This window comes from Adiantum capillus-veneris, chromosome 23, assembly GCF_014529385.1.
Source record: "Adiantum capillus-veneris isolate H3 chromosome 23, ASM1452938v2, whole genome shotgun sequence".
In the NCBI taxonomy this organism is placed as follows: Eukaryota; Viridiplantae; Streptophyta; class Polypodiopsida; order Polypodiales; family Pteridaceae; genus Adiantum; species Adiantum capillus-veneris.
In genome coordinates this window covers 86,261,172-86,284,234 of record NC_140953.1, presented here as the reverse complement: position 1 = coordinate 86,284,234, position 23,063 = coordinate 86,261,172, and the positions used below count along the sequence as shown (strand labels likewise).

At 44.0% G+C, this 23,063-nt stretch overlaps 1 protein-coding gene across 2 annotated transcripts in view; it reads right to left on the bottom strand.

Moving 5' to 3' along the window:
* The window catches only part of LOC147428106 (28 kDa ribonucleoprotein, chloroplastic-like), a 79,439-nt gene that overhangs the window by 55,318 nt on the left and 1,058 nt on the right, over window positions 1-23,063 (bottom strand). The window lies entirely within an intron of this gene.

The window sequence follows — 23,063 nt, the reverse complement described above, 5'->3', positions numbered from 1 at the left end:
GTGCCGCGGAAAAAAAAAATTCGGGGATCGGATTTCCCGTAGAAGAGAAATCGGCCGTGCTCTGATACCACTGTAACAAACTTGGACACTCCAAGTCAAGAATCAACCGCGACAGCACCAAATAACCACTTCAAAACAATTCACAGATCACAATAGATTTGCACTGGCCCGGCGGAGTTCCGTGCCTAGAGATATTGGCCCCAAAGACTGGCGCCCCTTTCGGTATTTCTTTTTGTATTTATCAATCATCAAAGTACAAGAGAGCGGTTAGGGTTTCACTCTCAGACTCTGCGTCCAGATGCTCTGAGAAGTGAGGCCCTCACCACTAATTTAAAGGTTACAAGGGATGCCCAAAAGCAGAGCCCCAAAAGCTTTTAAAATCAAAAGCATCAGTTCTCTCTCTCTCTTAGAGAGTCTTTTCTCTTTTTTTTTTATTAAAAAAAAAAGCAAAAGCAAAATTCGCGTCGCTCATCATTTTCCAAAAAAAAAAATCCGCCTCCGTGATTTCCGGAATTTAGGGTTTTTGGCAAAAACTAGGGTTTGCAGGAATTTTAGGGTTTCTGGCAGAAATTAGGGTTTCTCCTGTCCGCCACGTCATCACTTTGTGACACACCACCTCTTCTTTAACCAAAACAAGAGTGTCTTTATAAGTACTCTCTTCCACCAAAAAGGTGAACTGAGTAAATCTGCCAGGGTAGCCTGAGTACTCTCTTCCACCAAAAAGGTGAACTGAAACTCTTGAAGTTCAATAACCCATCTCATCACAGTTTTTGATATATTTGAATTATTGAACAGTTGTGGAAGCAATGAATAACTCGTGAGAAAGGTGAATGACTTTTGCAACAAGCAGTGTCTGAATCGTCTGCAAGCATAAACCATACGGATCATCATGAATTCAATTTCAAAGAAATCTCTTTCATGAGGAGTCTTCACTCTGCTAGCATAATGAACTGGCTTCATTCCTTCCCCTTTTGCAATAACATGGCCCCAATGGCATCATCTCCCACTGATGGATTAACATAAAACTCCTTTTCCCAATCAGGAGCTTACATAATGGGTAGTGTACTCAAAACCTCTTTGACTTTGTCAAAAACATCATCACAGTCACAAGACCACTCCAAGAGATCATTCTTAACTGTTTGCTGCAATGGATACAATAGTTGCGATACCAAAGGTGTGAAACGAGACAGAGATTTAACTTTCTCTATGAAAGTGGCCAACTGTTTGGTATCTTTTGAAGATGACAGCAACAACAAAGCCTCCACTTTCTCTGAATCTGATTCGATTCCATTTTCTGAAATCATGTGTCCAAGAAGCTTTACCTTGGTTGTGCCAAATGACATTTCTTAGGGTTCAACTGACCCCCGCATTCATTATACCTTGCAAAAGTCATTTCAAGCTTTTGAACATGCTCTTTTCTTGAATTGTATACACAGAAATCATCTATGAATCCTTTGACAAACTTCCCAAGGAGCGGGGTAAGGACCCAATCTACTTTTCTTTCAAAAACTCCAGGCCCATTTGTCAACCCAAAAGGAAGGCAGGAAAAGGAGAAACAAGCCCATGGCGTGATAAAAGTAGTCTTTTTCCGGTCTTCAGGAGCAACGATAAGCTGAAAATATCTTGAATAACCATCCCCATAACACATGGCAACTGTTGGGGTGGTAAAGCTCAATGTGCCGCGCCTAAGTGTTGGGCGGCCGGAGACTACCGGGAACTAACACTGGCCATTCATTCTACATAAAAGAATAAGGACTCATAACCTTAACACTATTGTGTTTGGAGTCCACCCAAACCTGTGTCTCCTCTCTTCTCCATTGCTGCACACACACACACGCTCTCGCACGTGCTCTTCAACTGGTATCAAAGCTTACGGATTGGGAGCACCATTGAAGCTCATCGGGGAGGCAAGCGGAGAAGCAGCAAAAAAAAAAACTGCAACACGTTTTTGCAGATCTATTTTGGCCTACCAAAACCTCTTCATTTAAGCCGATTCCCGCAATTCCTGACCGGTTTTTCATCCTCTTCAACTTTGCACAAGAAAGTTTTCTCAAAATCTTTACCAATTTTGAAATACGTCACTCAGACTACCTGTAGGTCGTGAAGTAGAAGCTACAGATTTTTACAGATCTGTTTTGATCTGTAAAAACAGCTTATTTCAAGTCCATTCCCGTGATCCCAATATTTTCGCGTGGTCTACAACTTTGAAGGAGGAAGTTTCTGCAAATTTTGCACAGTTTGAGAGATATTCAGTTCAGACAGCAGGGTGGGTCTACCCTCGTCGGTTCTTCTGCGTACAAGTTTTCGTTGCAAACTCTTTATGCAATGTCTGTCACATACATATTTGATGTAAGGTCTTGAGGGTCTGTTATATCAGACAAACCGCCGCAGCGGTTACAGAAAAGGGTTTCTTTGGTTGATGTAAGACCTTATGCGGTTTATGTATTGTGATGGAAATATGCAAAGCCTATTGTTGAGAGTCGTGGTAAGGTTTTATTGAGCTGGGTGTCACGTGACACATCCCAACCCTATGTGTCCGTGGACAAGCTACACCACAGCACGGTTCAATCAGTCCAGTTAGTTTAGATTAGCTGTGATCTGGCACTTTTGTGAGTCTATTCGTAGACCGTGCATGCCCAGTCACTTAGCATAGATGCATATCCTCCGGTTGCACACAACATGATCATCGGAATTCCCATCAGAATCCATTAGCATCAGTTAGGGGAATTTTCCAGTGCATTTAGCCTATTTTCCTATTTATTGATATTTTCACTTATTATTTTTAAGTGACTTTCCAACAAAAGTAGGCAGGACAATTTTGCTAAGTTAATATATAAGCAAACCCAAGTTACCACTTTCTAGCAGAAGAGGCAACAAGAGCACCTTGCTCAACAGGCAACTTCTCAACAAGACCAACCCCCGCGACTACTCTAGCGTTTTCTCCACAAAAGACCTAGCGTTTTTGCATCAGATCAGCCTTGGCGATTTGTGCACAGCAGATCAGCCCCGGCATCATCACGACACAGCAGATCAGCCTAGCGTTTTTGCATTTGCAGAACCCCGACGACAGAAGGACCAATTTCAGCCCCTGGCGTTTTTGGATTTCAGCAGCAAATTAAGACCGGCATCATTCACCTAAAGTGTAGCAGATTCAGCCCGCAAAGACCATCAGTTTTCAGCCCTAAGAAACCTCATTTTTCAGCCAAGAAAACGCAGCCAAAACAGTCATTTTCAGCCACCAAAACAGTCCCGAAATTCAGCGATTAGAAGATCTCAGATTTCGTCATCGTCGTCGTCGTCATCGGCATAGACCAAGTTGCATAGTCCATTGCATACGCATTGTACACCTTTGTGCAATCAAAGAATAGACCACTCTCGCTGACGAGAGTGGGGCCTTCGGAGGAGGGTTTTACAACCTCTCGGTGTCGTATCTCTTCTCTCTCCTTCTCTCAATCTCATTCACTTGCACGCACAATCCACTCACTTTGTTCGTGATCATTGCACTCACCACAAGACGGAAAGCTCTCTCTTTCCATAAGAACTAAAAGGAACCTTGAGCAGTAAAGATCACTAATCTTGAGGAAATACAACATTCATTCCGTTGCACCTAACATTGGTATCAGAGATTTAGAAGTGTTCTACATTACTCAAGGAAAGAACCACAAGAACCACAAGATTTTTTTTGCTTGTTGCGATCGCACGAACCCAAGTTTACTTGGGCGTAGCGATTCCTAATCGTGTTTTGTTGAAGAGTGACAGGAATCCCAAGAAAGAAGGGCTTGTCCAGCCTCCCCTTGTGTCTCTTTTCACTCATTGAGAGCGGACCGTGCACTTAGCGGCCGGCCAATCGACGTGAGGTGGGAAAAAGCAACCTTGGTGTGAGCGCAAGGCCGCCAAGGGGTGCGCCCGCAGAAAGGAGTAGAACTCGGGTGAAGAGAAGATCCTTCTCCAACGCGATTTGCAAGCGAAAGAAAACCTCAAGAACCCAAGACCCCCAAGACTCAAGATCTCAAAGAACCCAAGTTCCTCGTGAACCTCAAGAACCCAAGACCCCCAAGAACCCACCAGAACCCACGACTTCAGAATGATCATCACTCAAAGCGGAATGGATACTTCGCTTGGAGGTGATGAGCATGAGAGAGGCGAAGAAGAATTTTCCCCACCAGGAGGTTTTTCCGACCCTTTCCCATCTACAACAAAGATTGCACTAACTCCTATGGATGAGTTGGACCAAGAAAGAGAAGCAGAAAGAAAAGCCTACGAAGAAGATATGGCAGTCATCCAGGGTAAGTACCAAGAAAGAAGGGCAGCCATAGAAGCAGAATTTTATCGCGAGAACAAAGCACAAATGCAAGAGTTATTGCGACTCTTTTCTCAAGATCAAGCACAGATACAACAGAATTGGAAAAAGGAGATTCTCTCAGTCTCTCTTTCTCCACAGCATGATACACCAGCTTTGCATGATTGTGTGAAGCATGATGATGATTTGATTGACAATGACTTGCATGATGATTTGAAGCACAATGATAAGCATGATGATTTGGATGCCAATGATTTGCATAATGATTTGGATGACAATGACGAGTATGATGATTTGCATCATCAAGATGTGATTTCTAACAAGCATGATGATTTGCATGATCAAGATGTGATTTCTCACAAGCATGATGAATTGCATGAAGATGTGATTGTTCACAAGGATGAGGTGTTAGTGGATGCTTTTTCTAGCGAAGCTAACCTCGTTGTAGAATCGATCAATCACCAAGAATCGATCTTGGCTTTCGAGTCGAGGTCCACAGATCCCCCACAAGAAGATTCGATAGATCCCGAAGAAGCGATCTTGGCTCTCGAGCCTTGGTCCAAGGAACCCTCACAGAAAGTATTATGTGTTCGCATGATTGACACGAACGCATTGTTCGAGTGTTTCATTCGTGACGGTTTCCTGTATTTTAGTCAGCATCGTTATGTGATCCCTTCTCCTAGGCATGACATATGGTATGTTGAGCACGTTTCTCTCATGGATGAGCACGAATGTATGCAGATTGTGCATGAAAATTTGAAAAGTTTGTATGTCAGGAAGTCACATTCCATGTCTCTTCCTTGGCATGACACAGTTTCCGAACGAGCACATGATTGTATGAGTACCAAGCATGGGCATTTCCATTGTGATTTGCCACAGTTGATTGATTTCGATCAAACAGAAAAGATTCGATCGCATTGTTTGCATATGTTTGATGAACGGGTTGTAACTCCGTCTATATGTTCATCTACATTGTATACACAGTCTTTAGAGAAGACAACATTTTTTCCACTCACTTTACATGGAATGGGTATGTTCATGGTTTTGTGTTGGAGATTGTTTCAGGAATTTTCAGCCATGGAGATTCTTGAAGACGAAAGAAGCAAGACTCTGGACGAAGTTCAAGCAAGAAAGGAGATTCAGAAGACTTTGTCGCTTTCGGCGCGGCCCAAAGAAGCAAGCGTTGCAGACCTTTATGAAGTTCAAGTACCGCACGACCCACACATCAGAGTGGACCGGCGAAGAGTCCCTTCCAGGATTCCGGATGTTGTTGGCGATCTCCCTCGACGCCATACAGTTTGGTACCAGTACCTCACTTTGAAAAGGAGGGAATGTCACGTGACACATCCCAACCCTATGTGTCCGTGGACAAGCTACACCACAGCAGGGTTCAGTCAGTCCAGTCAGTTTAGATTAGCAGTGATTTGGCACTTTTGTGAGTCTATTCGTAGACCGTGCATGCCCAGTCACTTAGCATAGATGCATATCCTCCGGTTGCACACAGCATGATCATCGCAAATTCCGATCAGAATCCATTAGTATCAGTTAGGGAAATTTTCCTGTGCATTTAGCCTATTTTCCTATTTATTGGTATTTTCACTTATTATTTTTAAGTGACTTTCCAACAAAAGTAGATAGGACAATTTTGCTAAGTTAATATATAAGCAAACCCAAGTTAGCACTTTCTGGCAGAAGAGGCAGCAGGAGCACCTTGCTCAACAGGCAACTTCTCAGCAAGACCAACCCCCGCGACTACTCTGGCGTTTTCTCCACAGAAGACCTAGCGTTTTTGCATCAGATCAGCCTTGGCGATTTGTGCACAGCAGATCAGCCCCGGCGTCATCACGACAAGCCTAGCGTTTTTGCATTTGCAGAACCCCGGCAACAGAAGGACCAATTTCAGCCCCTGGCGTTTTTTGGATTTCAGCAGAAAATTAAGACCGGCATCATTCACCTAAAGTGTAGCAGATTCAGCGCGTAAAGACCATCAGTTTTCAGCCCTAAGAAACCTCATTTTTCAGCCAAGAAAACGCAGCCAAAACAGTCATTTTCAGCCACCAAAACAGTCCCGAAATTCAGCGATTAGAAGATCTCAGATTTCGTCATCGTCACCGTCGTCGTCATCGGCATAGACCAAGTTGCATGGTCCATTGCATACACATTGTACACCTTTGTGCAATCAAAGAATAGACCACTCTCGCCGACGAGAGTGGGGCCTTCGGAGGAGGGTTTTACAACCTCTCGGTGTCGTATCTCTTCTCTCTCCTTCTCTCAGTCTCATTCACTTGCACGCACAATCCACTCACTTTGTTCGTGATCATTGCACTCACCACAAGACGGAAAGCTCTCTCTTTCCATAAGAACTAAAAGGAACCTTGAGCAGTAAAGATCACTAATCTTGAGGAAATACAACATTCATTCCGTTGCACCTAACATGGGGGATTCTCAAATGTGGAGATCCTTTCGGTGATACAGGTTTTGGAGCGAGCCCCCGACATCCCCATAGTTTTGGCATCGACATAGGATGTATGTTTATGCGGTTAGTGCAGTATTGGTGTGCATCTGCTGACCCGCCATTGTTGGCATTGCTGTCATCTTTATGCGTATGCCTTTGACAGTGTTCAGTTGGTCAGAGAGACTCTTCTAGAGTTGGAGACATTGACAGTGACAGTTCTTTGAGATTTTATCTTGCCGGTTTAGCCACTTTGGTCAGCGTTTTAGTCATTGTACACATTTGTTTTGGGTTCACAAGTCAGTTTTGCAGAGGATACTCTGGCGAAATTTTTCAAGTTTTCTATCATCTTCTTTAGTGGAGCGGATCTATCACTTTTGTTCCTTGTCGAGTGATGGCTTCATCATCGGAGAACTCTTTGTTCAACATTGAGAAGTTAGATGGCACTAACTTCCCATTTTGGAAGAAACAAATTTACAATGTCTTAGTACAAAAGAAGCAGATCCGGCCGATAAAGATGAAAGGATAAAGCCTGAGGATATGGATGAGTATGATTGGCAGGAGTCGGATGAGCTTGCCAGGTCCACCATCATGCTGACTTTGTCAAAGAATGTGTACTTCAATGTGAACATGGAAAAGACTTTATGAGCTGTGAAAGAAGTTATGTGACCTGTATGAGAAGCAAAGTGCAACATCACAGGTTTATTGGTTGAAAAAGTTAGTTGATTTGAAGATGGATGAGGGCACACCCCTGTGCAACCATCTCAATGAGTTCAACACAATTTTCAGTCAGCTTTCTGCGCAGGGAGTCAATTTTGACAATTCAGTCAAAGCAATGTTCTTGGTAGTTACGCTGCCAGAAAGTTGGGATACTTTTTGCACAGCCATAAGTAACTCAGCACCTCCTGATGGTTTAACATGTGCTGATGTTGAGAGCAGTTTGCTTACTGAAGAAGTTAGAAGGAAGAATCTTGATACTTCTCGTGGTACAAGCAATGCTCTCGTTGTTCGTGGTCAATCACAAGAAAAGGACAAGCAGAATCAGAGAGGAAAATCTCGTAGGAAATCACGTGGCCGAAAAGACATTGAGTGCTATCATTGTCACAAAAAGGGTCATATGAAGAAAGACTGTCGAAAGTGGAAACAAGAGAAAGGTAAAGACAAGAAGTCGGAAGAAGGTAAGACTAGCAGTATAAAGATTGAAGAGATCAACAATGTTTTTGTTGAAGATTCTGATGGAGATATTTATCTCACATCTGCCATGGATTCAACATTTTTGGTTGCCACTGATGACTATGCTTTCCAGGATTGGGTTATTGACTCAAGTGCATCGTTTCATGTGACTCCTCACAGAGAGTGGTTCAGTACATATAATGCAGCCCGTAAAGCTCGTGTTCGTCTTGGCAATGATTTTGCTTGTGACATAGTTGATGTCGGCGATGTGCAGCTGAAATTTCAGAATGGTTCTTCATTCATGCTCAAGAATGTGAGACATGTGCCGAAGCTTACCAAAAGCTTGATTAGTACAGGACAATTGGATGACGCAAGATATTACTGCACATTTGGTGATAGTTCGAGGAAGATCACCAAAGGTTCTTTAGTGGTCGGACATGGTTCAAAGTCTGGGACTTTGTACATGCTACATGTATCCAATGTTAAAAACCATGTAATTTGTGTAATCGAGCAGCCAAGTGTTTTTTTGTGGCATCGCCGGTTAGGACATATGTCTCAAAAGGAAATGAAAATCTTATCTCGTTTTGGTTATGTGCCTGGCTTCAATTTCTCATACTTTTCAGTTTGTGAGCATTGTCTTTATGGTAAACAACATAGTCACCACACAAAAGGGAAAGCACTCGAAAAAGTGAGCCATTAGAGTTAGTGCATAGTGATGTATGTGGACCTATGCATAACGTATCCATGGGAGGTTCATTGTACTTTGTTACAATTATTGATGACTTCTCAAGGAAAGTGTGGGTATATCCTCTCAGGAAGAAGGGTGAAATTCTTTCAAAATTTCAGAATTTTGTGGCATTAGTGGAGAATCAGTCTGGCAAGAAAGTAAAGTGCTTAAGGTCAGACAATGGTGGTGAGTATGTCACTAAAGCCTTTCAGAATTTTTGTGATTCCAAAGGCATCAAAAGAGAGTTGACTGCTCCATATAACCCTCCACAAAATGGTGTTGCTAAGAGGATGAACCGTACCATACAAGAGAAGTTACGTAGCATGTTGTCTAATGCAGAGTTGCCTAATGGATTTTGGGCGGAAGCATTAGCAACTGTTGTCCATCTTATTAATAGATCTCCTAACAAGGCTTTAGATGAGAAGGTACCTGAAGAGCTTTGGTCTGGGAAGCCACCTTCTTACAAGCATCTTAGAGTCTTTGGCTGTGAAGCGTATTGCCATGTTCCAAAGGAGTTCGAAGCAAGTTGGCTCTTAAGTCAAAGAAATGCATATTTCTTAGCTATGGCAATCCTGGCGAGATGGGATTTCGGTTTTGGGATCCTGAAGCTAAAAGATAGTTCGCAGTAATGACGTATACTTCAATGAAGAAAAGATGCATAAAAAGCCTGTGCATACAGTGGAGGTCACGAGAGTTATCTTCCACGAAGATGGAATTGTCCACAATAGGGCTGAAGTGCCTAATGTCAGACAACAAGTACAGAATCCTCCTGCAGTACAAGATGTTGCTGAGGGACAATCAGCTCAAGCAGTTATTAGAAGGTCTACAAGAGTTTCAAGACCTCTTGATAGATTTACTCCCTCATTGGACTACATTATGTTAACAGATTGCGGAGAGTCTTCCTACTATAAGGAAGCCATGTCAATGGATGACAAGGCAAAGTGGGAGAAAGCTATGCAATCAGAAATGGACTCATTGCATAAGAATCAAACTTGGAAGTTGGTTCGGTTGCCTAAAGGTAAAAAGGCACTACCATGCAAATGGGTGTACAAGCAAAAAATTACACCTCATGATAATAAACCCAAGTACAATGCACGACTTGTTGCTAAAGGATTTAAGCAGCAGCAGGGTATTGACTTTGATGAGATCTTTTCTCCGGTTGTCAAGATGACTACTTTGCGGTGTGTACTTGCGTTGGTTGCTAAAGACGACATGGAACTTGACCAGATGGATGTCAAGACGCCATTCTTGCATGGTGATCTTCAAGAAGAATTTTATATGCAGCAGCGAGAAGGTTTTGTTGAGAAGGGCAATGAAAACTTGGTATGTCAGTTAGAAAAGACTCTTTATGGTCTAAAACAGTCATCAAGGGAGTGGTATCGTAAATTCTACTCGTTCATGCTCTCTCAAGGCTACAAACGTAGCAACATGGACCATTGCCTCTACACTAAGCGAGCTAACGATGGTAGTTTGCTGATTTTGGTCCTTTATGTGGATGATATGTTAATTGTCGGGAAATGCAGGATGAGATTTCAGCCTTGAAGTCAGAGTTACATTCAAACTTTGAAATGAAAGACATGGGTGAAGCAAGCCATATCCTTGGCATGCGCATTAAGCGAGACAGATGCAAGAAATTGATCTATTTGTCTCAATCTGAGTACATTGCTAAAGTACTCAAGCGTTTCAATATAGAGAAGGGGGAGGCATTGAGTACTCCGGTGCCTCCATATGTGAAACTTTCTAAAAATGATTGCCCTAAGTCTGAAGAGGAAAAGGCTGAAATGGCAGAAGTGCCTTATTCATCTGCAGTTGGGAGTTTGATGTATGCTATGATTGCTACACGTCCTGATATTGCTTTTGCAGTGAGAGTTGTTAGCAGATATATGTCACATCTAGGCAAGAAACATTTAAAGGCAATGAAAGGGGTTATTCGATATTTGAATGATACAAAAGACATGTGCATTTGCTTTGGAAGAAAGGAAGCATATGTAATTGGTTACACGGATGCAGATTATGCAGGAGACTTGGACAAGAGAAGGTCCACTTCAGGCTATGTTTTTGAATTCACTGGAGGTGCAGTTTCATGGCGATCTCGTTTGCAAGATTGTGTTACCTTGTCTACTACAGAGGCTGAATATGTTGCAGCTTCAGAAGCTTGCAAGGAAGCTATATGGCTTGGTCGGCTGGTGGGAGATATAACCGGCCCGTACAACGTATAGGGCGGTACTATTTCAATTACCTATTAACTTTACACAGAGCACTGAGAAGGGAAGAGAACACAGTTGCGTCCAGCGACTAGAATGTCACTGTGCACACGAGACCGACACCCTGTAGGCCCCAAAGACTGGCGCCCCTTTCGGTATTTCTTTAATTTAGAGAGAGGGAATTACAAAAAGAGAGTCCCTGGAAGATAACACCTGCATCCAGCTAGTACGCTTCAGCTTCGGCAAAATTTCGGCAACATAACAATACCGGAATTAATCCGAATCAGTTTCCAAGCTCAGGACTCTATCCCACTGGCGTTATCCCTCAGTCGGGAGCACAAAACAGTAAATTGCAGGTCGCTGTAATTTCTGGTTCAGCCCTGTTTTTGACCTGATTTGGGCACACGACTGTCCCTGCACTTTTCCTTGCACCTTGGGCTAAGTGCCCCTTGATTATGGAAACATTTTGGGCTCAAAACAGCCCCAAAATAGAGTAAAAACAGCAAGCGTACAATGCTGAATTTACTGCGCAATCGAGAGGTTATCACCCTCTCCTGTAACTACTTTGGTGCAGTAGCTAGCTACACCGGTTCCTATGCAAAGAGGCTCTTGCCTCGGCACGAAAGCATATTTCCCAACAGCTGTACATAGGTCAAATGAGAAGCCCACTAGTGGGGAATAACATATTGTACGTAGGGGAGAAAGAGAGCAGTATGTAGCGTGCGGGGCATCACTCCCGTCACCATACTGTGCATAGAGAGCAAGGAAAGCATTCCATAGCTTCTGTACCTGCTACAATCCACCTGAGGCTGAAAATCGCGCCCCCTTTGTTGATATGCAGCTCGTTTTTGCCTCCCAGAGTGGCAGAATCGCTCACAAGCTGACACGTCGCCCAGTTTCCGAGTTTGGGCTTTCCCTGCTAAAAATATCTCAACTGGTGCGCCAGTTGACTTGGCAGCAGAGCAATAAAATGTTCCCCTTGTCACTCCAGAGCTAATGACGCGAACACATTTTCCGGTCAAAAATAGCAATTCCCTAAATTTTAGGAGATGCTTCCATGGCGTCCCTATCGGTCTCCTGACCATCATTGAAGACTACCATTTGACCAACATCTACAATGTGGGTTAATTTACTGGCCCCTTTCAACTTATAAAGTTGCAGTGACTTGAGAAGTGGCCCAAATTCCAGTTTGGCGCACACGAGCTTCCATACTCATAAGAATTCAGTGCTAACTCGCCCGGGCAGTCCCTGTCTGACCGGCCTAGATCCCCGATGTGAGAAACCCATTTGGTTGCAGCCGTTTCACACTGGCCATGCAATGTCCACTTGCACCTTTTCAAGGGTTCCGGGACAAACAAGTAAAAAAATAAAATAAATATATCTAATACTTATTTACGGAAGGCAAAAGGAAAAATACACCTCCTGGTGACACACCCCACCCTTGAAATACTGCAAGCGACCTCGCTTGCATGCCAATAATACATGCGGATATCTCCTGATATCACATATATTCTATGATGGGAATCCAAGATATACATGCTTCCGGAAATGTAGCATTGGACGATTAAACAATCCCACCAACCTGGCTACGACACATATATCAAGCATAGAAGTCTTCTAGTGTACTCATGAGCACAAACTTCTCTAGCTAAATTCTGTATGGAAAGAGTAGATACAATTGCTTAACTACTCTCTTGAGCATCATGAAACATACTCTTGCCTTGCTCCAAAAAGGCTGCATCAAGTCACTGTGGATTCCATCTGAAAGGCTTCAAGATACAATTGCAATAGCTGAGGTGAATCAACCAATTCAGACTCTTCCATCCATTTGGCATCTAACGATGGATAGTTCTTGAACTTCACCAAATAGAGTCTTGCAACTTTTCCTCTAACCTTTCTTTCTTTATGTGCCAATATCTGTTCAGGAACAAGGATTTCATCCAATTCTTCCACTTCGGGTTGTTCCTCATCAAGCATATTCTCTGGCACATCACCAACAAAGGGCCTTAGAAGGCTGACATGAAAAGCATTATGTATTTTCCAGCCTTCTGGTAGCTTTAACCTGTAAGCTACATCGTTGATCTTTTCTGAAGTCTGAAAAGGACCATAATATCGCATATGAGCTTAGGAAACAAGCGTTCCTTGCCTTTCCTTTTCCTTAACCTGGCCTTTTCAAAGCGCAAAAGTACCCAATCACCAAGTGAAAATACAAGTTCACGACGGTGACGATCAGCAGCTTTCTTTTGCTTAGCCTGAGTCTTCTCAAGAGCAATCTTTATCTTCTTGTATGTTTCATCCATATCTTGCACATACTTGTCTGCCTCAAATATCTTGTCCTTGGTCTGCAAAATGGCCGGGACTTTCTTTCCTCCTTCCACTATCTCAAATGGTGCCTTACCTGTTGACGTATGCACAGTGTTATTGTAAGCATATTCAACCAATGGGAGATGGTGTTCCCAAGTTGCCTTGTGTTCTGAGACATAACATTTGAGTAGGTCCAAGACAGTAGAATTTGCCTCTTCTGATTGTCCATCAGTTTCCGGATGAAACGAAGAAGAGAACTTGAACGTAGTGCCCATGTTCTCAAACAATGCCTTCCAGAAAAGACTCGTCATACGTGGATCCCTGTCACTGACAATTGACTGAGGCATCCCATGATATTTAAAGATATTGCTCATGAATATCTTGACCATGTGTTCTGGCTTTATCTTCTTCCTAACAGGAATGAAATGGGCCTGCTTACTGAACCTACGAATGATAGTCCAAATCCCATCATTTCCTGTTTGCGTCCTTGGAAGATCAAAGATAAAGTCCATTGCTATACTTTCCCATGGCCTATCAGGGATCGGCAATGGCTGCAACAATCCCGGTTGCTTTTGTCTGTCAAATTTCACTTTTTGGCATACTAAGCATGATCTTCCAAGTGTGTCAACATCTTGACGCAAAGCTGGCCAATAGAAGAATGCATCAACCCCTTTCACTTTCGCATCAATTCCACGATGCCCAGCATAAGGTGGAGCATGACTTTCCATCAAAATCTTTGGCCGTAACTGTTTAGTAACACATAACTTTCCATGCATCATGAGAAAGTCATTCTTAAGCATATAGTGCTCATGATGTTGCCGTTCAACAAGCTGGTCATAGATCCTTGCAAATTCTGAATCTTCAGCATATTGTGTCTTCATTTCGTCTAGTTCACAATGGTACGGAATTGACACTGCTGAAATTTGGGGCTTTCGTGACAACACATCAGCCACCACGTTCTTTTTCCCTTGCACATGCACAATCTGAAAATGGAACATTGACAAGATGTTTGCCCATCGCATGTGCTTCTCAGACAACTTCGTCTGTGTAAGAAAATATCGCAAGGTTTGATGATCCGTTTGGACAACAAAATCAGCCCCTAGCAAATAGTGTTTCCAACTAGTGAGAGCATGAATTACTGCCAGCAATTCTTTCTCATAGATTTGCAAGTTCCTTTCAGTCTTCAAAAGAATTCTGCTCTCATATGCGACTACTCAGCCATTCTGCATTAGAACTGCACCAAGACTATGGCCACACGCATCACATTGAACCACAAAAGGTTTAGAAAGATCTGGCAAAATAATTACCGGATCTGAAGTTAGCTTCTCTTTCAAGTGTTTGAACGCTAAAATTTCCTTGGTTGTCCACTTGAAAGTAACTCCTTTTCCTTGCAGTGCATGGAGTGGAGAAGCAATCTCAGCAAAATTTCGGATGAACCTCCTGTAATAGGAACATAAGCCTAGAAAGCTTCGAATGTCATGTACGGACTTCAAGTCTGGCCATGACCTAATTGCTTCCACTTTAGCGGGATCCATGCGTACCCCATCCTTTGAAACAATGTGCCCAAGGAAGTGAATCTCTTGCAAAAAGAACTCACTTTTCTTCGCATTAATGAGTAGCCTATTCTTGCGTAGCTCATTGAAAACTGCGGTCAAGTGATCCCTATGCTCCTCTTCACACTTTGAGTAGACAATCATGTCATCAAAGAAGGTACCCACGAAGTTTCTATGTGGTCTAAAAATTCTGTCCATCATTCTATTAAATGTGGCAGGAGCATTTGTGAGACCAAATGGCAGGACAAGAAACTCATAGAGACCAAATGTTGTCCTGAACGCAGTCTTATGGACATCTTCTGGTCTAATGCGTATCTGATGATACCCGCTCTTTAGGTCTATTCTTGTAAACAATGACGCTCACTCAAGCCGATCAAGAATGTCATCTATCCTCGGTATGGGGAACCTGTTCTTGATCGTATTCTTATTCAAGGCGCGATAGTCAATGCACATGCGCCATGAACCATCCTTCTTCTGCACTAAGAGTACAGGCGAACAAAAAGGGGATGAACTGGGCTGAATCAGCCCCTTCTCTAAAAGCTCGTTTACCTGACCCATAATCTCTTTCTGCTGGGCTGCACTAACCCTGCATGGTGGTCTATTCGGTGGACTAGAACCTGGCACAAGATCCATAGTATGATCCTCAGTTCTCTTAGGAGGTAACTCCCCTGGCAAAGAGTACGAAAAACAATCACTGAAACCACTCAAAAAAGTTGACCTGTCTTTATCTAAGGTAGACAAATTAGATACAACTTGAGGTACTTCTTTTGCAAAGATCAAGTACGCAGAAAGATGATTCTTTATTACAGATGAAATAGCAGAAGCAGAAACAACTGGAACAGACTCGCCTTTAAGCTTTACATCAAGGACACGAGTCTTTCCTCTATGTACAAGGGTAATCTTTTTGTTGTAAGTATCCACCATAGCATGCAACCTGTAACACCATGGGATACCCAATAACACATCACAGCCCTCAAGCGGCATAATATGAAATTCTTCCGCATCCACGTAGCTCTGAATGTGCAGACGAAGCTTTCCCAGAATGGGAGTAACAGGCTCTGAATGTCCTCGGCATGCCAAACCTGCTTCGCCTGCCATACCCATCACCTCTGCACGAATGCGCAACTTTGATGCCAATTCTGGTGATATGAAATTTGCACGGGCTCCTGGATCAAAGAAAACCAGCACTGTCTGGTCTCTAACTTTGCCCCAAGCTCTGCTCAGCTCAGTGGCATCTGTGTTTGGTTGATCTCGAACCAAATCGGCTTTGGCTTCTTCCCTTTATAGTCTGACTTGTCATCCTTATCATGTGACTTCTTCTGTGGGCACTCATTTGCAAAGTGTCCTTCCTGTTCACAAATGTAGCATTTCTTGGCCTCCCTAAGAGCTTTCCTTTCTTCAAAAGTTTTGCCAAAGAAATGCCTTTTTTGTCCTTGTCCTCGTCCCGAAGAAGATTTAGACTGCTTCTTGGACGTATCACCTTCTTCAGTGGAGGGCTTCTTTGCGGAAGGCTCAGAAGATTTTGCTGCAACATTGCCCTTGGCTGAAAACTGTTTGCCCTGGGCCCCTTTCTTGTGGCTATTAAATCCATCAGAATCTCCCTTTGACAGATTGTTGGCCACTCTTGCATTCTCTATCAACTGAAACATATTCATGACAGTAGTCTTTGTGCAGTAGTCCTTGATTTTCTTGGGCAATCCGCAACAGTACTTCTCAATCTGTTCTGACAAAGGCACAAACCTGTAAGAGCTGACTCGCAACAGTGCGGCCCAAAACCGTTATTGTACTCTTCCAGATTCGCACACTGTTTAGCATTCAACTCGTGCCATTCTGTCATTACATCCACTTCAAAAGTGTTTGTCAACTATGCAGGCACAAAAAGCTGTTTGAATTGGACCCACGTTGTTTGGGCTTGACCCTGGTTCAACAATGCGGTCCACCACTGAAGCGCATTCCCTTTCAAGAAAGTGGCAGCCTTGCGTATCTTTGAAGATTCCATGAAGTTGCCTCCAGCATAAGCTGCATCCGAACTGCTGTATGAAGGTCAAAGCCTTTAATTGGTCCGCAGTTCCTCTGATTAGTTGCAATCCAGCACTCCTCCCCTCAAAGGAGCCACATTATCATAAACAGGTGCCTGTAACAGTGGTGCTCCATGAGTGTTCATTCCAGCACTCGCATCAACTGTTTTCCCTGTCATATCTGCATTTTGTACGTATGGCGCGAAAAACCAGCCATACCAAATTGTGTTCCAGGCACTCGAAACTGGCCATAGGCACCCTGAAAACCTGGTTGGACACCCATGTTCGCGTACATAGGGTTACCCATACCTGTTTGCATTGTCCCGAACACATTCCCTGGCATATAACCTGTGGAAGGTCCAACCATAGCTTGAAACACTGAACCACCTCCAAAATAATCAGGATAAGTATTAGGTAATGGAAGGGTCTGACGCATAGCCTGTTCATTGCTCCCTTGACCATTCACAAACGGTTCCTGTCCAGCTAAAGCAAGTTGCTTTGGATCATTGGACACCGCTAGTTGCTCAACCACATGGGCTTTCCCTCGAGCATCATGAGTCCTCTGCGCATTGGAAATCTCCTTTTCCTGCAACGGCTCAGGCATGCCCTGTGTAGGAGGCTGAAAACCCTGTGTCGGAGCCTGTAAGAACTCCTGCATCCTTGGGTTGTTAGCCAACTGCTGAAACATGTCCATACAGCAACGCAGTTGAGTTCTAAACAACCTGTCCTCTTCTTGAAGAGTTGAAGGAATTTTCTCTGTGCCATGTGAGGAAGATCCCTCTTCAGATACTTGGTCTCTCTTCTCTGCCATATCGACAAGCTCTGTGTTGCTTTCACCCACAACAATCCACACTGCACTTTTTGAAGAAAAAGTGACTATCCCGTCGATGGAACCATATAACCGGCCCGTACAACGTATAGGGCGGTACTATTTCAATTACCTGTTAACTTTTACACAGAGCACTGAGAAGGGAAGAGAACACAGTTGCGTCCAGCGACTAAAATGTCACTGCGCACACGAGACCGACACCCTGTAGGCCCCAAAGACTGGCGCCCCTTTCAGTATTTCTTTAATTTAGAGAGAGGGAATTACAAAAAGAGAGTCCCTGGAAGATAACACCTGCATCTAGCTAGTACACTCCAGCTTCGGTAAAATTTCGGCAACATAACGGTACCGGAATTAATCCGAATCAGTTTCCAAGCTCAGGACTCTATCCCATTGGCATTATCCCTCAATCGGGAGCACAAAACAGTAAATTTCAGGTCGCTGTAATTTCTGGTTCAGTCCTGTTTTTGACCTGATTTGGGCACACGACGGTCCCTACACTGTTCCCTGCACCTTGGGCTTGGTGCCCCTTGAATCTGGAAACATTCCGGGCACAAAAGAGTCTCAAAAGAGAGTAAAAACAGCAAGCAGACAGTGCTGAATTTACTGCGCAATCGAGAGGTTATCACCCTCTCGTGGACCTGCTTTGGTGCAGCAGCTAGCTACACCGGTTCCTGTGCAAAGAGGCTCTTGCCTCGGCATGAAAGCATATTTCCCCACAGCTGTACATAGGTCAAATGAGAAGCCCACTAGTGGGGCATAACATATTGTACGTAGGGGAGAAAGAGAGCAGTATGTAGCGTGTGGGGCATCACTCCCGTCACCATACTGTGCATAGAGAGCAAGGAAAGCATTCCATAGCTTTTGTACCTGCTACAATCCACCTGAGGCTGAAAATGGCGCCCCCTTTGTTGATATGCAGCTCGTTTTTGCCTCCCAGAGTGGCAGAATCGCTCACAGGCTGACACGTCGCCCAGTTTCCGAGTTTGGGCTTTCCCTGCTAAAAATATCTCAACTGGTGCGTCAGTTGACTTGGCAACAGAGCAATAAAATGTTCCCCTTGTCATCCCAGAGCTAATGACGCGAACACATTTTCCGGTCAAAAATAGCAGTTCCCTAAATTTTAGGAGATGCTTCCATGGCGTCCCTATCGGTCTCCCGACCATCATTGAAGACTACCATTTGACCAACATCTACAATGTGGGTTAATTTACTGGCCCCTTTCAACTTATAAAGTTGTCAATGACTTGACGAGTGGCCCAAATTCCAGTTTGGCGTACACAAGCTTCCATACTCATCAGAATTCAGTGCTAACTGGCCTGGCCAGTCCCAGACTGACCGACCCAGACTCCCGATATGAAAAACCTATTCGGCCGCAGCCGTTTCACACTGGCCATGCAATGTCCACTTGCACCTTTTCAAGGGTTCCAGGAAAAACAAGTAAAAAAATAAATAAAAATATCTAATACTTATTTACGGAAGGCAACAGGAAAAAATACACCTCCTGGTGACAGGAGACTTGGGAATCAATGTTGAGATGCCTGTGTTACATTGTGATAGCCAAAGTGCTATACAATTGGCAAAGAATCCAGTATTTCATGCAAAGACAAAGCATGTGGATGTGAAGTATCACTTCATTCGTGAGGTGCTTGAGGACAAGCGATTGCAGCTTGCCAAGATTCACACCACTGAAAACCCTGTTGATCTTCTAACAAAGGGCTTACCTTCAGAGCGGTTTACACATTGTCGGGCACTCATGGGCATTGGGTAGATGATCATGGTCATTGTCTACGTGTATTGTATATATATATATACATTGTCACCCCAGCTTAAAGGCACATTGTCCTTTAAGTGGGAGGTTGTTGGGGTGGTAAAGCCCAATGTGCCGCCCAACACTGCGGCCGAAGACTACCGGGAACTAACACTGACCATTCCTTCTACATAAAAGAATAAGGACTCATAACCCTAACACTATTGTGTTTGGAGTCCACCCAAACCTGTGTCTCCTCTCTTCTCCATTGTTGCACACACACACGCTCTCGCACGCGCTCTTCAGCAACCTCCTCCCCAAGGCTCCCAAACTCCCCATTTCCCCATTAATTTCTAGTTTCTTCCCCAAGCAAGAGGACTTCTCAGACAACTTTCCCCGAGGCATAACTTGCTGCTCCGATCACTGAATGACACACTGTAATGCGCGGCTCGAAGCCCATCATCTCGGCTATCTCCAGAAATTTAAAATTTCAGCATTTATAATCTTAAGACTCTCAAGTTGCCCAATTGCTTTTGTCACATGCACCTGCCATCACTTTCTAAGTTAAGACCACCAACTGTGGATGCTCATAACTCATGATGTACAAGTCTGATTCACGAGCTATAAAACACGACTGAAAATACTTATTAAAAACCATGTTTTGGAGATTCAAACAACTCAAAACATTAGCACCCAAGCCTGACAAAATCACACCTTTGTACATGAATTTTTACATGGTCACTTCCAAAACTTGCAAGACTATGTACACATATATACATGAGGCTAGTAGGCAAGCCTTTTGGCATGACTTAGTGACTTTATGCTCATCCAAAAAATGCCTGACAACGTGACATCCCCCTGTTAAAGGTGAGACACAAGTGTTGAACTTCAACAGCCTTGATGCTGCCTCTGCCTTGCGAGCAAGTACTACCACTCGAATAGTCCTGTCGTGAAAACATTACGGGTGAAGATGAAAGGTAAGGGTGCTCGGAGGTATTTCCAAGGGTTGCTTGTAGACGGAACTGGATACAAGCTACATGCGAATGCGAATGCAAATGCAGAAGAGAGTTAAGGATCCTTGCACCAATTGATTCCATATCCGCATAGAAGACAAGTAGATCTTGGTACTCAAGATCTGAATTTTCGTGCATCCGATGTCAATCTTCGTTCAACGACATAGCAATGAATACGGGAGTGAGATGCGCGATGGACTGAGGGTGAAAGTGGCTATTAAGTCCGAGGCAGGGACGCGAAGATTCTTTGACAAAAAAAACTCAGAGAGGTTCTTTGGGTTCTTGGTTTTGCTTGGGTTCTTTGGGTTCTTTCCTTAAGTTCGTGAAGCTGATGTCAATCTCGTTCAACGACATAGCAATGAATACGAGTGAGATGCGCGATGGACTGAGGGTGAAAGTGGCTATTAAGTCCGAGGCAGGGACGCGAAGATTCTTTGACAAAAAAAACTCAGAGAGGTTCTTTGGGTTCTTGGTTTTGCTTGGGTTCTTTGGGTTCTTTCCTTAAGTTCGTGAAGCTGAAGCACATCCAGAGCCCTGGTACCACTGTTAGGTGCAACGGAAGAGTTTAAGGCTTTTGCTCGAATCTAGTACTTCGCACAAACACAAGGTTACTTTACCTCACTTGAAAAGAGAAACTGAACAGGACACAATGAAGGAGAGAGAGAGAGAGAGAGAGAGAGAGAGAGAGAGACAACACTCCATGTCGGGTCCCAACCACCGTCAAGGGTCCCCCTTGCTCTGTTGCCAGAGCAAGTACTTGCTTTATTGACTTGCACAATGTTGTCACAATGATCCTAAATCTTGAGATGTCGAGATGCTGATGGTACTTGCAAGAGATGCTTGGTACTGCGAGGCTAAGGGTGGAAGCTGAAAACGCTAAGGGTTCATAGGGCTGAACTGCAAAGCTTGGTGTTGTTGAAATAACGCTGATGCTGGTTGGTTCTGCTGATGCTAAGGACTGGAATCGTATACTTTCTGGCCGGTTCTTTGCGATGAAACTGTGGGGTATTGCGGGTACTTAATGGTACTATGGTGCTGGTACTACTCCGCAAGCAGTGAGTTGTCGAACGCTGGGAGAAGATGCTGCAGGTGCTAGGCTGGAGAAGTTGCGATGACCCGAGGTAGCCGAGAGACAAGGTGTCAGTGGTCACGTGCACATCTAACCCTATGTGCATGTGGATAAGTTGTACCTAATTCTAGGGTTTAGGTAGCCTAGGCAGTGTTTTGGCATCCTCATGAGCCTGTACGCAGGCTGTGCATATCCAGGCACTTAGAGTAGCTGCATACCCTCTAATTGCACAACTCATTAGTACCCAGCATGAGCAATCGTACACAGCATAAGCATTTCACCATGTGGGAACCACCTCTTGTCGCGCGCGTGAACCACCTCTTATAAGCACTCATTAATAAGTGACTTTATTATTTATTTCCAAATCGTGGAGGCTGTAGGAAGCCTTGCTCGACCCAGCTTTAGGCAGACATATAAGCAGCCCTAGCGCTTCAGTTTTCAGCAGAGGAGCAAAGCATAAGAGCCTCTCACTCCAAGAGCAGAAGCCTAGCGGCTAGCAGCAACACCATCATTTTCAGCCCCAAGGGAAACGCCAGATTCCCAACAGTTTTCAACCTTTAGCCTCGCGATACGCCACCATTTCCCGCAACAGATCCTCGCCGGAAATCAGCCCATCGCCGTCAAACCGGCCAACGTTTTCAGATTTCAGCCCACCAACGTTTTTGCATAGTCTCGTCGTCATCGTTGCCACCAACACAGTTGCACATTCAGTCCTAGACCAGCGATCCATTTTCAGCCAGCATCAACCTTAGCGTTTTTCATTTTCAGCCCTTAGCCGTCGTCGACGTCGTCGTCGTCAAGTACCACAACATCTAGAAGCATTGTACTAGACTTTGTGCAATCTAAAGCAAATACTTTTCTAGCAATAGAGAGGGGGGTCCTTGGAGGGAGATTTGGGACCCATCTAGTGTCGTCTCTTATCTCTAGCACTCTCATGCACTTTGCACTCACAGTTTTCCACTCCTTTGTTTAGGTCATTGCACATTCTCTCTCTAAGTAAGGAAGGCTCTTCCTTCCGCTAAGTAAAAGGAACATTGAGCACTCATCGATCACTCATCTTGAGCCATACACCATCATTCACTTCCGCTGCACATTACATTGGTATCAAAGCTCTTTGGCAGTGTTCGGTATCATCACTCAAGGAAAGAAGCACAAAGAACCACAGAAAAAAAAAATTGATGTTGTGATCGCACGTAACCCAAGACCACTTGGGCATGTCGATCCCTAATCTGTGTTTTTGAAGAGTGGCAGGTAACCAAAGAAAGAAGAGCTTGTCCAGCCTCCCCCTACACTGACCTCTAAAAAAGTCCCACAACCTAGGACAAAAATTAGAAATATGGAGTAGGCCTATAGATGATTCGCACAATGCAACATGGAAAACTGCCCTAGACTTAGGGTCACTAAAAGGCACATCATATGACCCCTCCAACAGTACAAGGTGGGTAAAACAATGGCGAAAACAAGCCTGTAAATGAGAAAACTACCTTACATAGGCCGGATAAAGCCACAAAGCAACCCTCACTCCCGATGATCAGCCCCTGGAGATACAAGGGCACTAGCAACTCCGTGATGACCGACCTGAGAGGTAGCAAACTCCAACACTTGTATAGCCCTCCATGTAGTGCTCCAAAAAGAAGGAAGCTCCTCCTGAAAAGCGAGGCTTGCTCTCACACA